The sequence below is a fragment of the Apus apus genome, chromosome 4, assembly GCF_020740795.1.
Source record: "Apus apus isolate bApuApu2 chromosome 4, bApuApu2.pri.cur, whole genome shotgun sequence".
Taxonomy (NCBI): domain Eukaryota; kingdom Metazoa; phylum Chordata; class Aves; order Apodiformes; family Apodidae; genus Apus; species Apus apus.
The window spans coordinates 19,576,966-19,594,865 of NC_067285.1; the positions used below are offsets into that span (position 1 = coordinate 19,576,966).

Below are 17,900 nucleotides of genomic sequence, written 5' to 3' on the forward strand. Positions count from 1 at the left end.
TTTTAAAAAGTTAAATGGCACCCTATTAAGTTAATTTAGCTATTTTCTTCTAATTCTGCTGAAGAGCAAGCCGTTTTCCCGCGGGACGTGACACTAGCACCGCCGTTTGTGGCAGGGGGAGGTCAGGGGGAGAGCAAAGCTCGGCACAGCTGCGGACCGCCGGCTTGCCTGCCCCTCGCCGCCCCGCCGGGTGCCCAGAAGCCCTCAGAGCCGCCGGCCCGTCCCTGCGGACGGTGCCCGAGGGCCGGGCTGCAGCAGCGTGGCCTCGGGCCGCCCGCAGCGACACGCTGAACCGGGAGGCCGTGGGGCTGGGCCCTGCCTCGCCGGGGGAGCCGCGTCCCCGGCCCGGCGAGGCTGCCTCGCTTCCCCGTCCTCCTCCGGGCCATGGCGGCGGGGGCGGGCCGGGGCGGGGCGCTGACAGGCAGCCCGGCCGGCCCAGAGCCGCGGTAAACAGCAGCCGGGTGAGGGAGCCGGGGTGACCGGCCCCGCAGGAGCCTCCGAGCCGCGGGCGCCAGGGCCCGCCGCCTCCCGGCCCCGGGGATGGGCAGCAGCAGCCGCGGCCGCCGCAGTCGGAGGAGGAGCCGCCGGCCCGGGCCCTGTGCGGGGCACCAAGGTAGGCTCGGCCGCCGCCCTGGCCGTGGGGAGCTGCCGCCGCTTCCCCGCGGGGCCGAGCGGAGTCCGCCCCCCCTGGCGCGGGGAAGCCGGAGGCAGCGCCGTGGGGAGTGGGGCCGGGCCGCAGTGCCCCTCAGCCGGCCCGGGGGCCGCTGCCCCACGGGCACCGGTCCTCGCCCCTCCGGGTCTGGCGCCGGGACCGCCCGCAGGCGAGGCGTCTTCTGGAAGCGGGTCGGTGCCGACGGCGAGCAACAGGCAGCTGTGCGGGGGCGGCCCGGCCCGGCCCGGCCCGCGGCTGCCCCGCCGGACTGGCCGCCGTGGCGCGGTGTGTTGGCCGGGGCAGGAGGGAGCGCGGTGGCCTCCGCAGGGCCGGGCTGCGGCGGAGCCTGCTCTCGGTGGCCGGTGCGGACGCTCCGGTCAGAGAGTTCAGGGCTGTTCCTCTGTCGGAGCTGAGGAAGCGGCACCTAATTCACCGGTAAGAGGCTTTTCCACCTCCGTCGTCTTTGTCTGCTCAGCCTTAGCTCGTCTGTGTGCGCGTTGGCGCTGGGAGCGTTAGCACGACTGAGGAGAAACCGGGAGCGGGTCCCCTGGGTGGGGAAGGGGCTGTGTTTGCACTGGCCCTCAGATTTGGAGGAGGACCCGAGTTTGCATTCAGTTATCGATGTGGAACGAAGATACGCCGGAGATAAACCTGTACACAAAATGTGCTGGTCACAACGTGTGCGGAACAGATTATGAAGTTTCATGGCAGACTGAGAAACAGAATTCCTTTATGCTTCCTGGAGCTAGCTGGCAGATAGAGCAATACTCAAGTTGTTTTGAACCGTAACGCTTTAACTTTTCCTCTTTTTGAGTACGCTGGAAGTGCAAGCAAAGCTAGAATTATAATGTGCTAACGGAAAATGAGTTTGTTTCAAACTACAGTGCAAGAGGGCACAGCTCAGGTTCCGCAGTTGACAAAGGACTGGTATACTTAGGAGCTTAGCAAGTTTGTGAAGTAACCCAGTAGCATAAACATAGAAGGGACAATTTAGGTAGAACTTGAGTGGAGGTGGAGAGAGATCTTGGAAGATGGAGGTAGAAGAGCTGCTCTGACAGTAGCACTTCAGATATAGCAGCAGCACTCTTTATGGACTTCTGCTGCTGAAATTAGTTCTGGAGTAGTGTCAGACGAGGCTGTGGTTGATTCAGGCACAGCCTTAGTCAACACTTTTCAGAGAAAAGAAGTTTTATTTGAAAAGCACCTATTTGTCAAACCTGTGATGTTTTCTTTGAAACCTGTCAACACTGATGCAGAGTTCCGCTAAGTCTGCCTCTGGATAAGGATTATTTGAAATGTTGAGTGTCCTGGCTCAAGGGTATGCCCCAGCACGCAGGGTAACACCTGCTGAGGAGTGTTGGTAGCTTCTCAGCTGTCGCCTAAACTGTTTGGTGTCAGACTCCCCCAAACAACCCTGTAGCCGCATGGAGAAAGTGAGACGTTTCTCAGGATTTGATTCTGCTACAGTTGCTGAAACTGACAGGACTAACAAAGGCTGAACAACAGGCTCTTTGTGTGGCTTTGATTACAGACTGATGTGGACTTAAAAAAAATCAGAATTCACCAAATATTTGTTATTATGGTGTTGAAACTTTTTGTTGTTATTTTGGATTTTTAACTTGGCTTTCAGCTAGCCCTAGTCAGCAGTCTTGCTTAAGGAGGTAAACTAGTTGAAAAGAAGCAATTTCCTGTTTTAGGGTGTCACGTTTTAAGAACAGCTTGCAGCCCTTTTCATGCCTCAGTGTATGAATGTGTGGCCAGAATTGGTGGAGGTGTCCAGTTATGATTCCAGTGCTAGAAAATCTACCTGTTCCCTAGTTGCTTTTGCCTAGTCTGAAGTGTTATGAGGATAGATTAATTCAGCATGCTGAACAAATTGTCTGTATTTTCAAGATGAGATTTAAAAAAAACCAAACACAACAAAACTTCTGTTATTTTAGGTGCAACCTTTTGGACAAGCAGCTCTCATGTTCAAGGGTGAAACATCTTCCAGCTGCTGACGCTGTCACACATACTTTGGGCAATGTTCCAACCAAAGTCTCTTCTCTGCCAGCCTGACTTCCTTATTGCTCTTCCAGACACTGGTATTAGTGGGGAGGTACATCACCGCTTGAGTATGGCAGTTTCCAGTAGTACTGCTGCTCAAGGAAAGAGTGTTAGTTTATTCTTACAAGTCCTGTATTGATTCTGCTGCTGAAGAAAAAGGAGTCTCCTGCTATGGGTCTTTCCTGCCATACACCTCAGAAGCAGTCAGCCCACATATGACTGACTGATACCCAGCTTCAGAAATGGTGAGGAATAGAGTGAGCATAGGCATTTGCTAGGAAAAATGACAACAGGATCAAAGTGTCCTCTTTTTTTCATTTATATATATTTTTTTGTTTGCTCTTATCCTGCCCTTTCTCCCCCCAAAATACGAGGAGCTCTTGATCCCATGGAAGTGTTTAATTATTATTCTGCAAGAGGCTGTAACCTACTTTAAAAAATGAACAAACTTTGAAGGAAGGAGCTTGCAGGAGCCCTGGACACCATTGTGCTTGAACTGTGTCTACGTGGGACAGATAGTGAACAGAAAAGCTGTAGAAGGCTATAAAGAATTGAAAATTTCAAATCTGAAAAAATCTTCACTTCTGGGCATAAGGTATTAGAGGGGAAATCTTTCTGGGGAACCAGCTATCCAGTTACTGCCTGCTCCAGTTCTTTCTCTGGAGCATCTAGTGCTAGCTGCTGCAGAGACTGAGTGACCTGTGTAAACCACACATCTAATTAATTGTATTAATTTCTGTAGCGAGACAGCTCATGCAGGGTTTACAGTGACTTCTGTTTTGCTAACTTGTGCATTTACTGCAAAGATCTGGTGTCAGTTTGCTTTGGCATAGCAGAGCTGGCATTAAGCCTTCTTGGTGGGCTTTAATCATTGTGAAGTTTCACAGCTCTGGGTCATTGAAGCCTTCTTCACTAACTTAGGTCCAGTTTTACTAGGTCTGTTGTCTGGCTTTTACTGAAAACACCACTTGTCCAAAGAACTCATAATTTCTAAAACAAAGTGTTTTTCACTGCTTCCCACAATATTTTTGTGGGTGTTTTATCATGTTATCTAACAACATTCATGTGAAGCATTAAAAAAACAACAGATTATATTATGTTTAATGATTCTGGGGTAAATAAATGGAGAGAGCCCTTAGAAGCAGTCTTTTTGCAACTAAAGATACATTTTAAGAGCTGTGTTCTTAAACGTAACTCATCTCTAGACAGCAAAGAGTTCACAAACAGCGAGCATTTCTTTCCCCAGGGACCTAGGAGAAGGCTGGCCTTTATGTTCCTGGCTGGTTATCAGGTTTAGGCTATTTTAGGTCAAAGATATATGTAAATTACTGTTGAACTTCTCTGTCTTCTAAAATAGATGTTTCTCTGGAGCTCACCTTTGATACTTGCAGGCAAGTGGTGGAGCTTGGTAGCACATCTTGAATTTAATCAGAGACCTGGCGGAATATCGTGGTTGATTGAACTCAAAAGTGTTGGGAATTTTGATGCCTGGTATATATCTAATAGGTGGAAAATACTAAAATATCTTAGAAATTGTGGCTGAAGTTTTCCATAGTTTGATGGAATCAGTTCAACTGGTAGATGAGCACCTTATTCCTGGAGACTTGTTTAAGGATTTGAGTTATAAACCTTGCAGAATATGTGGCCAGAATCAATCTAGAATATAAATATTGTTTATTTTGAGGTAGGTAAATTCTGTGTATCAGTTAAGTATGCCTTGATATCTGCCCCTTAAAGTTTCTGTGTGTCCTTCAAAAGGCACCAGGAGGCCACAATTCGTGTCAGCAGTCCCATCTGCAGGTCAGGCTTGTCGTGAACAACTGTGTCATACTTCCTCCTTGGGAAAACAGGCATTGGATTTAGAGATGTCATTCAACAGGTGGCTGAAAACCACTACAGGCAAGTTTGTCCAGAGTTCACAGCTTCAATAAAATCTTATGTTTATACGTCATGAAGAAGTAAGAGGGTCATTGCAGGGAACAAAAATATTGCCAGCTGTTCATCCCTGAGCAGGTAACTCGTCTTCTGTCCTGTCCTGGGTACAGGAGAAGAAACATTTATCTTTGAATCAAAGGATCAGTTGAGTAAGATGAAGGAGAAGGAAAGACATAGAAGGATGTAAGGTGGCAAACCAAAAAAAGAAGAAAAAAATAAAAGAAAAAAATGTGTGCAAGATTGCACAGAAAGTTGCAATTTTTAAAAAAGCATACAAATACTTGATGCCACCCTTCTTCTCAAATGGACTTTATTTTTAAAAATAGTCTTTCAATTCCTTTTTATTATGTGTATTGAGCCTGCAAGGAAGAATATCTGTAGAAAAAAAGACAACACTCCTTAATAAACAGATAGGCTTCCCCTGGGTCTGATCTGCTGATTCTGATGACCAGAATAATTTTACACTCAGACTGACTTAATGCTAGTAACTCCGTGCCATCAGTGCAGCTTGAGGAAGTGAGATGTGCTTCTGTTCATGTTGCCAGAGTTGGTTTGAAGTTCCACTTCCTTGTTATACCAGAATTTGTGCAGGGACAGCAGTGGGGTTCTATTGCTGTGACTCCTATTATTGAAGGTTACTGACTTACTGAATTTTGCCAGTGGGGATCATTTGAGTAGTATTAACTGAACAGTAAGAAACAGACTCACTGTGTACAACCTGCCCTACAGCACCAATTAAATATTGAGGAAGTACTGAATTAAATCTTGCTACCAGTAAGTGCTTCTCTTGGCAGCAGGGCTGAACATGGCCTTTACCTTCCCGAGAGCAGGAAGGTGATGTCACAGGTATTATTAGTGGGAACTCCTCCTCTCCCAATTATTGCAGGTCATTCAAAAGGTTGCCTTTCTAAATTTATTTCATAATGACGTCTTAAGGCATCTTTTGGTAGAAGAGCCTCCTCCAAAACCAAAGGGGGCTGTAGCAAGACCAAGTGCTTTCCTTGCCTATTTATATTTTCTTTCACTGTCACTGGCTCCTCATGTCCCCCAGGACAGAGGATTAACCTCTCTGACCCCGCTATTTCTAGTTGCAAAAGCACGACTTGCTATTGAGGGTGATTCACTACCAGTCCTTGTAATAATCTCTTGTAACTATGAATGTGTCAGTCAGAAGAGGAAGGCTAATGGAAAAACGTGGCATATTTCTGTGTGTCTGTGTATTATATTTTCTCTGTGTATGTATAGCTATATTTATGGGAAGACTGATGGATTGAAATACATGGAGTGATGCAATACAGGACTTTGCCATGTCTTCATAACATGGGCCACATTATAGAAAGAAATACTTGTAAATGTCTCCTCTTGCCTTAGCTGAGTGTGGTTTTTGTCCTCTTCTCAGCTGTTTCCCATGGCCTCCTACAGCAAACCACTCTTGAGGGACTTGCAGCAACAGCACGATGAACTCTGCTACAATCGACAGAAAGTGAAAGTTGGCACTGGCTTTTCTGTTCTTAATAAGCCTGGTGCAGTCTGAAATACCAGAGCAACGTGAAAAGCACTAGGTCATAGTTTACCATAGGTGATGACAGAGAGAAAAATATACATGGGAACAGTCTGACTCTTTCTGAAGTTAACTGTAGGCTTTGCTTTTTCCTTCCTTTCTGGTAAGTAAAATGAGTTTCCCTTGTAGTTCTGCATCCAAAGTGCTGTACATTTAAATGTGATTGTTGTTATCATAGCTTTCAGGGTCGTTGTTGTCTAGAGCTTGCTTGCCAAATCTGAAATGGAAGTGCCAGGACTAGAAAAGAGAGTTGTTATCAGTGTTTTTTCTCTAGCACAATCTGTGGCCAGTCGTTTATGCTGAAGATGCTTCTATAAAATGTGTGTGTATATGGGCATGCATATTAGGTATAAAAAACAAGTAGACTGAAGACTTTCAAAGGAGCTGCTGCTCTTTGACATTGCAAATGATCTCTAGATGAGAGGGGTTTCTTACACTAAACAGCGTAAGTGCATACTGAACTAAATGCTGTCTTGTTGCAAACAGAAAATAAAATTAAAATCTGTTTAGCTCTAAAAAGAAGAGGAAGTTGTCTTGCAGCTGAAGGCTTGTTGTGAGAAACAGGAAATCTGAGTCTTGTGCCTGCTTCTGGCCTCTATTTTCTGGTTTAAGCCACTTCACCTATGTGTACCTTCGTTTCCTGCATCTCAGTTTTCATCTGTATCATATTTTTTGTAAGATTCTTGGATTTTTAAAAAGTATTTTTTAGTCTGCTTTCCAAGGGAAAGTGGGCTTATGTGATCACACTGCAAGTAACTTCTGTACCTGTTGCCTAAATGTGAAATATTTGCTGGAATATTAGACATTGCAGGAAGAAGGGAATGTAGACTGCAATGTCGTAACCTAGAGCTGCAGCCTTACCCTGTGCCGAAGCCTGTGGAACTAGAACTTTTTTAGACACAAGATCGTTTGTGTGGGTGAGTAGCCTTTATGAAGCCTGCAGCCACAGGATACCAAGCTGCAGGACACCATACTGCTAACCATTCTGTGCATGGGATGAACTTCTTCCATTGCAAGGCCTTCTGAGACCCTAGGGGGAAAAAGTTAAGTATTGTTACTAAATTATAGCTGGCACAGTGCAGCAGCCTCTTCACAAAATTAACGCGGCATGGCATAGCAGACTGTTCACAAAATAAGTGTTTGATAACATAAGGGGGTGGAGGGAGGAGAGGTTCCCTTGTAAAATTGCAGGAGTGTTGTCAGGCTGGCTTAATCTTGGGAGTTATAAAAAAAAAATAGTAGCATGTTTGATTAAAGATGGAAAGGGATTTTTAACTTTGCTCTTGGCGTAATAAAGCAAAAGCCAATAAAAATGAGATAAAATTTCAGCCTTCTAAATGCATCAGTGTTCTTATGCAGTGTGTCATTGGTTTTGGGCATGAAAACTCTCTATATTGCCTTTTAGCAGTTCCTTTGCTTGAGACGTGTTTTGTTTCTGTGATTCTTGTGACAGCAATGTTCAGCTATTTTGTAGTCTTTGTCCTAGAGTTAGACCTGACGGGAGGATAACTTCTTACTGAGACCTCTAGAGTTAAGTCTCTCAAATGCTGCAGAAATATTAACCAAGTTGTTTTTACCACAAAATTGCAAGGCTTGAAAGGTCTTGATGTTGTTCTGTACAAGCTGCTACATGCTTTTGCAGGTGTGTGAGAAAGAGTCCTGCTCAGGTACACCTGTGGAGCTCTGTAGCTCCCAAAGCCTTTTAAAGATGAGCTTCTTTTTATGTGCCTTCCTGGGAGTGTAGGAAAACTGCACTGTGATGTTTTCCAGGCAAATCACTGAGAAGGCAGGGTTCACAACTGTTGTATTTTCCAAATGGGAAGAGGTTCAAAATTATACCTCTTTTGACCTTTCCTGATCCATCTGATTACTTTCTTACATTAAATGTGTGGCTTTTTTTTTTTTTTTTTTTCTAGCGAGGCAGTGTGCAAGTGATAAGATTAGCTGTGTGTTCAGAGCAGCAGGAGAGGGTCCTGCCACAGCCCTGTTCCTCATACCAGGGTACTGTTTGTGTGCAAGTGCTCCTTGCTTCTTACTCTTGCTCAGCAGGGCTGCATCCGAGATGCATGTATTGAAGTGTGGAGGTATCTCCACAACATATCTACATGTCATATGCAGCAGGGTAAGTCTGATGCATGCTTTGTAGTCTTCTCGTGGCTTTCTTCTTCCCAGGATCAGAGTCTCTTATGGTGAGCACTTGGTGTTTTGGGGACCCTGAGGCACTTGTATCTGCACCAGGCTGAGCCTTTTATTAACTAGTGGTGTTGATATCAACTTCTCCAACCACAAGGTAAGGATCCCAGCTCAGTTGCTGTTGAACATGTTTGATTCAATATAAGATTTCTCACTCACCTTCCTTTGTTAGTGATACTCTGGCAAGAAGCAAGCCTAGCATTGTGTGGTCCAGCTGCCTGAGAGCAGGGAAGCTGAGTAATGACCAGTTCCTTATATAGAGAAGGAATTAGATACATCATGCATTTTATTCTTGGCTGTGATCCTCCATTGTGTCTGTTAGACATTTGTTACGGTTGTTGGCTTTCTCTGTGTATTTGAGCTTGTACTTGTCACTGAGACACGTGTTTAATCAATCTTATCCATATTGAATGCCTACTGAGAAGTTTTTCAGTTGGTGTTTTCTAACTGCACAGTACTACAGGTGCTTTGCACAGACTTGGTAGGGCTGTGCTGCCCTGCAGGCATCCTGCTGATTATGCTGCTGGTTGGCTGCTTGTCAGCTGCTGTGTTCAGGCTTTCCAGTTTGTAAGGTCTGCATGGGTTTGGCTTAGCCTGTCCGTACTGGCCATGCCTGGTGCAGGGGCTGTGGGAGGAAGCTGAAGGGATGTTTTTGCTCCAAGGTGGATGCTCTGCTCAAGGAAGCATGTTTGCCCGTTGTGTCATGATGCTTTGGTATTATTATCTCTTTTCCACATGACCCCACAATCATATACTCATCCCTTGTCACACAGTTTGCATTGCTGCTTCTGTGAGTAAGCGGGGAGAGACTCAGGCAGCTGATAATCCAATCTCTGAGTGGCCTCCTTTGAGCTTCACCCTGTGTGGCTCATGGACAGTCTTCATGGTTGATGTAATCTAAGTAATGCATATGACATGTCTGAGCCAGGAACAGGGAATTTAACAAGGTGACCAAGCTTTGGTTTCAAGCCTGAAAGTAATTCTTGTCAGGAAGGGATGGGAGTGGAAGGCAGCTTGCCTGTACACAGCACATCTCACTGAGGCCAGTGACATGGACATATAGCACCTCTCTGCTTTTATGAGATGCTGTTTATCTTTGGTCTCCAGCAATGCCTGTGAGTCAAGGAGAATTGGCAAGTTTCTTCCACAGGTCTTTTCTTCTCCCTTTAGTGGAATGTGCTATAAAAAAAGATGAAAATCATAGCACGCAAAGTCATGCTTTAACCTCATAAGCAATTAAATAGCAGTTTGCTGTTATGGAGCCTTCCACAACCTATAATGCCTATAGAAGATGGCATTCCACAATGACTGTGGAGCTGTCAGAGAGCTGGGTCACTCAGGTTTGTTAAGTGTCTTCTCCACTGGTGTGTGAAGATGACTCTGTCTTTCCATTCCTCTTCCTCTCCCTTTGCCATTCTTTCTAGGCTTTGAGTGAGAAACCTGAAGTTCTTCAGAAGTCTCTTCTTGGCTGTATGATATTTGCTTTCTCTTTCCTCTGTTCCCTGCAAAAATGACTGATAGATTATGGCTTTTGAAGAGATAATAAATGCTGCATTGGAAGTTGATGTGTAAAATGTAGTCTTAGAAAAAGCAGTGACTAATTTACAACTGTCTGCAGCTCCAGCTCAATCAGACAATTGCTAAAAATAATCCACCTTGTAACTCCACAGTTGTTCTCTAATGAGAGAGGTATTCTAATTCATAACCTACAGAAAAGACAAGATCAGACACTGAAGTGATATCTCTGTTTTGCTGGTTGGGGAAGTCTGGGCAGAATCAGTGTTTGGAAAGGAAATTGAGGGGGGGCAGACCACATGCTGTAAGGGTGATGGTACTGAATTTGCACTGGAGTCGTGGTGAGTCTTTTCCCCAGCTAAATGCTGTAGGGTGCAGTTTTGCCAGCAGTGTCTTCTTTTCAGGCAGAGAAAATGTGCACCGAAGAAGCCATCTCTACCTAGAGTTGTTTTTTTTTTAATTTAGAAAACACACCCACCCTAAAAAGAAACCAAATCCATGAGCCCGTAAGTGAACATTTATATTGTGTTATGTTGGTTTTTCCTGCTGGAAGCTGTTGGGTAGCATTGATGGAGCATTGTAAGAGAGCTGCCTGGTTTTGCTGCAGAAGACAGCAAGGAAGAGGGATCCTTTTCAGCTGAGATACACCCCAACCTTAGAAAATCTTAAGTGAATACTTACTAGCCTCTTTGTGATTTCATTTCTCAGTTAGATGGTTCCTGTTCTCTGTCAGGGCACTGTGAGAGATCAGCTGGCCTTGCTGAGCTGTGAAACTTCCCTTAACTCTGCAGAAAATAAAAGTGATGTGAGATTGTACCAAATTACTTCTTCAATAGAGGATGGTAATAGGATCTTCTGCTGTCACCAGGTAATACCATTCACTAAATAGCCCATGTCCCTGTAAAATAAGTGTATCTTTTTCCAGGACCAAGGCTAAATTTATGCCTCATTCAGAGAGAGCAATAATGGAGAAGGACTGTGTCAGGCACGAGGTCACTTACGACACAGAGGGGACTGTGCATGTTCTTAAGCACAGTGCTACTTCCTCTAGCACCCAGAGATTGAAGAGGTGAAGTGTGTCCTTCAAGGAGAAAGCAGCAGTGTTTTGGTCACTTCCGGATTCCTGTTACTTCAGAAATAGCAGAATTCATATACTTCATCTTTAAGTACTTTATGACCATCTTAATGCTGCTGTACAGTCCATGTGTGGGAGCCTGTGCCAAAGATGGGACTGTCTCTGGAGTGGAACATGCCAACTGTTTTAAGTGAACAGGAAACTGAGGAGATTTTGTCTTAATTTTCTAATGTTGCATTTAGACAAGGGAGTACTTTTCTTTTTTCAATAAAAAAATAATTCTTCCATTTGCCTTTTAAAAATTATTAATAAAGAAATAAGTCCTTATCACCCAACTAGCCTAATGCAGCAGACATTCGAATTATTTGTAGTACTTTTAAAAATCTACTCTTTGGAAGAGCAAATGTCCCTGAAAATTGTTATAATTGTAACTACTTAGAAAAGGAAACCACATGATCAACAGGTAGGAGTCCTGGAAAATATGAAGGTGTTGGGTGGGTTTATCACACTGCAACTCTGAATGCAGTTGATAGAAAATTCAGATGTGGCCTTGACAGGTTCAGTTCTCCTCTCTTTCCAGCAGTACATTTTTCTCCAGAACTGAAGAGATTTCAGTTAAAAAAGAACATAAATACAGCTTTTCTTCTTGCCTTCAATTTCAACAGACACCTGATAGAAAATGCTGTTCCTTCCAGGTTTTGTCTGCATGAATGTTTTAGATTTTACAGTAGTGCTCACATGCACCAGGCTCCACGTGTGCCTTGTTTAGCACGCTTGGCTCATCTCTCTGGCTCTTATCTAAAGCAGTTGAAAGCAAAGAGCATCTGTTAGGGAAAAGAAAACAGAAGAGCAACATCTAAATGTGATCGGACTGAACAATGTGACGTGTCAGTTGGTATCAGTGATGTGGCCATGATCTTGCATTTTCATTTATGCCTTTCCCTGTTTGAACAATTTCCCATATCAAGTTCTTTTACTTGCCCTGTGGATAGGCAAACAGCATCCCAGAATCCTTTCCACTGTACTGCCCCAACTATCACCAGGTTCCTTCTAAACCATCTTTTGTCTGACAGCATGTTGTTCTTTAATGGCCTAGGTTCTTCCTCGCCCTTACTAGACGCTTGAAGTATCTGTTGGAGGAAAAACTACAAGCCCTTTAAGCAGTAGGACAACAGAGCACTGCAAGTCAGCCTCTTCTCCAGCAGCAAGAAACAGTCCTGCGCAGTTCTCAGAGTTTCTCATTAATAGGCACAATTTCTCTGTACCTGGATACTTCAATTTGGCTTAGCAGCCTTCTGCAGCTGCCTGTGGTTGACTGGCAATGAGCAGCTAGCAGATGACAGAGAGACTTCAGAAATGCTGCTTTAGTTCTGATGATGGAAAGCTGTGATGGATTTGCTTTGATAGCATTGTGTACAGATCTTGCAAGTGCATAGGAATGGATTGGTGGAATTTTGTGCTGTTTCCCTAAGCTTCTCATAAAATCTCTACACCTCTAAGTATTTGTAGAAATGAAGGGACTGATACTGGATGGGACAGAAAGGGTCAACACTTGATTACTGAACTGAGAACAAGGACAAAGGGTGAGGATACAACCATGGGACACAGGTTTTCTTGTCTGTGTTAAGGCAATGATGAAAGGAAACCACAGTTGTGCATTCATCTCATGATCACATCCAGTGGCTATTTTAGGTATGGTGGGGATGAATGGCCTGTAATAGACTGTGGTAAGTAATGGCAATCCCTTCATTTTGGGTGGCACAGAACATTGTTGTGAGAGGAGGATGAGCAGAACTGACACGTGTGCCAGCACACTAATGAAGAAAACTCTGCTGATGCTTCTCTTCTGACAGTGGATGTTGGTGTCAGTGCTGGCACAGGGAGCTGGCATGAGGAAGGTCAGGCTGTCAGCCCACTGAAATAAGTTACCTGGCCTTTAAACTCCACCAGAGACACTTGTGATAAGAAGAGCACATGCAGCCTTTTTTAACTGTGCAATGTATCCCATGATAAGGTTGCAACTGGAAGAGGCTCTCACGTTAGGTTAGGGGAATTAATTCCCTTCCAGTGTTCTGTTCACAGACTGGGACTCTGTCTATAGGCTTTATACAGCTTTACTTTTTAATGGTAATGCTGTGACACAGAGGTTCTTAAACTCCTCATAGCATAATTTTAGTGTTGAAATTGATGAGAAATAGCATGTTTGTCTGGCTAGCAACTGTCTCAAATCAAGATCTGGCAGTTTTAGGTGAGGATGCAGGTGTGAAACTGAAGAAGTGACTTAGATGTGTACTTCTCTTATTCCTTGTCTTACTGTAGCACTTCAGGCTGTGCTCTTGGTTGTACCAGGTACTGTACATTGCCATGGTAACAAACAATTCCACTCCCACAGAAGCTATATGTGTGGCAGAAACAGTCTGGAGGGGTAAGTGGAAGTGCTGTTATCCTTCCTTTGCACAGAAGTGACCAAACTAAAGAACTTAAATTATTTGCCTTCCTGAGCAGCAGCCAGTGAGCACACCTCTGTATTGGTGATATTTGAAATAAAGTGAAAGATTGGTATTTGTATCTGTGGGGCTGTTGAACCCCACAGCTAGTTATTCTGCCTGGAGAATAAGTTCTCATGCAGCTGATAGTGCTGGTCCTTTCTATGTTGCCCTCTGGAGAGAGGGTTTTTGTTGGACATCGGAAGATGTGTAGAGCATCTACATGCTCCATCAGCATGGAAAAAGATGGAAACAAAGAGACCATAAATTAGACATGCTATGCCAGAATACACTTCCCAGTGAAAACATCTTACCAAAATCTTTTGTGCTTAGATAACTTGTAGTATTCCTCTGTATTTAAAATGTATTTAAAATTTAAAACTTTTAACTTCGGGGGATAGCAAATGACTCCAGTAGCTATTTTTTTGTGTCAGAAGTTCAGGTTGCTTTAAAATGTGGGAAATTACAGTTGACAAGATAACATACTGATGTCATTCAAGTTTGTGGAAGAACTGGATACAGAATGCTTGTGGTTCATGGCCCTGCACTTTATCTTTTGAAGACACTGCATTTGGGAGCTCCGATTGCATCTTATTCATCCACAGACAAAGAAGGAATGATTTCATACTTCTTAAAAACATTGCATCATTTAGTCACCAGTATATTCTTTTTACTCTGGCTTAAGAGGAATGCTTTGCATGGTAGCAGTTAAACAATAGTGAAGAATGTTGCTCAGGTGCCTGTTCATAAATAGCTTTTACAACTGTTAACCTCTGATATAATAAAAATAAGTGATGTAGCACAGGATTTTCCTAAGAATGCATCATTGTGATCTGTGTACAACACAGAATGTGAGCAGTGTCCTCACTGAATAATGATGAGATTGTTTTGTTTCATCTGTATCTTGCATTGTTAAATATTTACACTGTACAAGAAACACAGGCTTTCATTGTCTTCCATATAAATTTATTAATTTGTTTTTAATAGTCTATTAATTTTTTTAAAAAAACAACACTGAGCAATTTTCCACTGGATTTCAGAAATTAGAGTTTCATGAACCCCAAAAGGATTATAGAAGAGAATGGGAAGTGATCATATATTATCCATAGGTGCTACATTAGATCATGTGGACTTCTGTACTAGATGACAAGTTTGCCTTGGTGCAGATTTCTATCCTTGTATTAGTATTTCCCTCTTTCCATTTGATAATAACCTTCCCTAGCATTTTCTTCTAAAACCATTGATTATCATATGGAATGCTTTGCTAAATCCTAATGATCCTGTGGGCATTTTTCCCAATAGATTTGCTATTATTCTGGAGGCCTGGGATGTTGCCTTGTCCGTGACATAATTTGCTTTCTTTCCCTAGCATGTCATTGTTTTGTGGATTTTGGCTTTTGCTCATGAATAAAAGGGGAATGTGTTTTGTATCCAGTGGATGTACTGTGGACCTTTCTGTGCTGATTGCAGGATGAGCTACAGTTGCAGGAGACCAACTGCAGCAATCTCAGTGGGCTGTTCCCAAACCTGTGTTCACAGTAATCTGACCTTTTTTTATTTTCCTTTAACTTAAGAATTTCAAATTGTATGAAACCTCACCAATTCTCTCTCTTTGGGTTAATAAGGAAAAGATCCATTGACCATTGCATCACCATTGAGTACACTGTGATGGAATCCATGTAGGTTACAGCTGTGCATTGCTTTAGGACATGTAATGAAGAAGGAAAAACAGCTTTTCTCAAAAATTGTAGCAATAGGCATGTTATTGTGGCATGTTGTTATATGACAACTAGTATTATGAGGAAGCAAATCATCATCCACATCTTTAAGAAAAAAATAATTTCAACCATGTGATAAGGACAGCCTAATTTTTGCTCTGCAGTGTGGCTTCAGTGCCAAAGCAGAGAGAATACATCTTCTGGAGGGGGCATTAATTTCTCAGGAAGCCAGTCTCCGCTCATCGTAGGAGTTGATGGGATCATGGCTAAGAGTGATAATAAGTCCCACACATGCTGTGATATTACATCCTGCTTGCAGCAAAGCTGTAAAGTCTCACAGCTTGTGGTGTGATTGATGTGCTAGACCTGCTCTATTTGGATGCACCTCAGGGCAGGAAGATGTGTTTAATGTGGAGGGGTGAGGTGCAATGGTGATTATCTAGATGAAAGAATGAGTGGCACCCTCTTACGCAAATGGATTTGGAAATTCAGTGGAGCAGGTAGAGCAACTTGCTGGCTGTTGACCTCTCTCTGCCCCCCACTGATAGTTTTCTGGTGTAGAGAGTGAAACTTCTGCTTTACCTGTTTCCTTCTGTTTGTTATACTTTGAGACTGTCCCAGGGATTATTGTTTCATCAACAAATATGCAAGGGGAGTACTTAAAATTGTGTGTTACCTAGCAGACCACTGATGGAAAGAAGCTTTGCCTCTGTAGCAGAGCTTACTGCTCGTGTGTGTCGAGGGCACCTGGAGCTTTGTTCTTTCCACAAGACATCAGGAGTAAACCCTAATGCTTCTGATGTAGGTAAGTTGCTATTTGTAGCATAAACAGACAGAAGCAGTTTATTTTTTCTAAAGGGACTGTAATGACTGTATTATTGGAACAGAGGAAAGTGACATTTGTTTTCTTCTGAATGCTACCGAGATCATTCATAATTGCATGTGGTTTGATTTGAAGGGAACAGATTTTAAGGAATCTGTTTTTCAGGGGTGCAGATCCTGCTTAGCTTCCATTGAAACCAAGGGAGCTAAGAGCTCTGGGACCATTATTCATTGATGCTGTAGTTTAACAGCTTGCTTGCCTAGCTGTGTGATGTTTGTAAAACAAATCATATTCTTGTGAAAGGAGTCAGCCAGAGCTGGCAGACACCTCTACTTCTCTTAAGTGTAGTGTGTAGTCTCCAGCTATATATACTCCTGTGCGTTTAGATGCTTTCAAAGGGAATGTAGGTAACATACAAAAGGACCTCTTGTTTCCTTTCTAAGCCTTTATTTTTATTTCAACTACATAATAACATTATGTTAAAAAAAAAAAAAAAAAAAAGAAGAAAAATGTTTTTAAGCCTTGAAGCTTATTACCTTTAGGACACCAGCAGGTGGAGGAAAGAAGGAAGTGAGACAATAAAGGGAGAAGTTGCAGCTGAGTTAGTAAACAGTGCAAGACGATATATGGGCAGAGGCATAGCTGTAAATAGCAATAATCCAGATTTACATCTGGCTAGTGTGAGTACAAGGGTTCTTTTCACTTTTGATGTTGTACTAGCCCTGAAATGTGAAAGGTGCTGCAGGGAAACAGTGTTAGTTTCTCTCTCTTAAGCTCCCTTGATTAGATTTGTTTGTCAAGTTAACAAATGCACGTGAGGTGCATGAGGCTTAATAACATATCCTAAATAATGCTGTTAACAAAGTACTGATTAAGGTACAGTAAAACAAGAAGAAACACAGATGTAGGATCCTCTTTTCGAAAATGCACTTCTGTCATCTCTATAAAAGGATTATGTAAGCTACGTTAGTAGGGGAGGAGTCCAGACAAGCTCAAAATAAATAAAAGCTTCAAACTGATGCCAGCACAAGCTAATAGGATTGGAAATATTTGCAAATACAGAAAATCTAGTGTAGAGAAAGAAGGTACAAGCTATATGCTGCTGAAACGTCAGGTTAAGTAAGGAAGGCTAAGTTGCACACAGAAATTTGCCAGGTTAAGTGGTCGAGGGCTTCTATTGCCTTCAGAATGACCAAACCCACCAAAACCAATCGACTTGTTTTTTTAAGTGGGGCTTTGAGATATTGCATCAAGAACTCCGGCAGAAAAACAGATTCCAAAATTGCATTAATAGATTATTTCAAGACTCACTAAGAGAAAGTTACACTATCTAGCAGCAGTCAGAGTTTTCTTCAGAGGGTTTCCATTCCTGTTTGGGTTGGTCAGGTTTTGTGCTGCAGAGAGGGGGAGTTTCAGAAGACCAGAGTTCACTGGCATCAATCCACAAAGCCTCAGGGCAGCACTTTCCACAGACCCAGTCTACCTGGAAACCTTTGACGACTAGCAGTTTAGCTTTTATTGTGGAATGTGTACAGTGCAGAGAAGCTTCAGTGGGTGGCAGATAAAAGACAACAGAATTGCTTCCTCCACCTGGGTTCTTCCAATGGTACTTGTCATTGTAACAATCCAGCAGTTTACAGACTCTTAGGTTCATCTCATGGCTGATTTATATTCTTGTTTTGTCTCTTGGGAAACTGAGGTCCTGATGAGGTGGATGATGGAAGTGGGGTTTCAAATGGTCTCCCACCTGATTCTGCTCTAGCAAGGTTATGTGTTGTTGCCAGTTGTCCCCTCTCATGTACTTAATGCTAACAACTTAATTTGGTTTCTGAATGCTGTCCACAACGGTAGAATGGTTGGAATTAATTTTGCAGGAACAAGCATTTCTATAGATAA

General features: G+C 43.3%; 1 protein-coding gene across 2 annotated transcripts in view; it reads left to right on the forward strand.

Moving 5' to 3' along the window:
- The first annotated feature begins 436 nt into the window (after positions 1 to 436).
- Positions 437 to 17,900, forward strand: part of MARCHF8 (membrane associated ring-CH-type finger 8) — an 85,703-nt gene continuing 68,239 nt past the window's right edge. The window contains exon 1 of one of the 2 annotated variants that reach the window (XM_051619657.1): positions 437 to 613. The gene's annotated coding sequence lies outside the window, so the exon portion shown is untranslated. Of the gene's footprint in view, positions 614 to 636; positions 1,088 to 17,900 lie in introns of those variants that run through there. The other variant, XM_051619658.1, reaches the window with a different exon arrangement.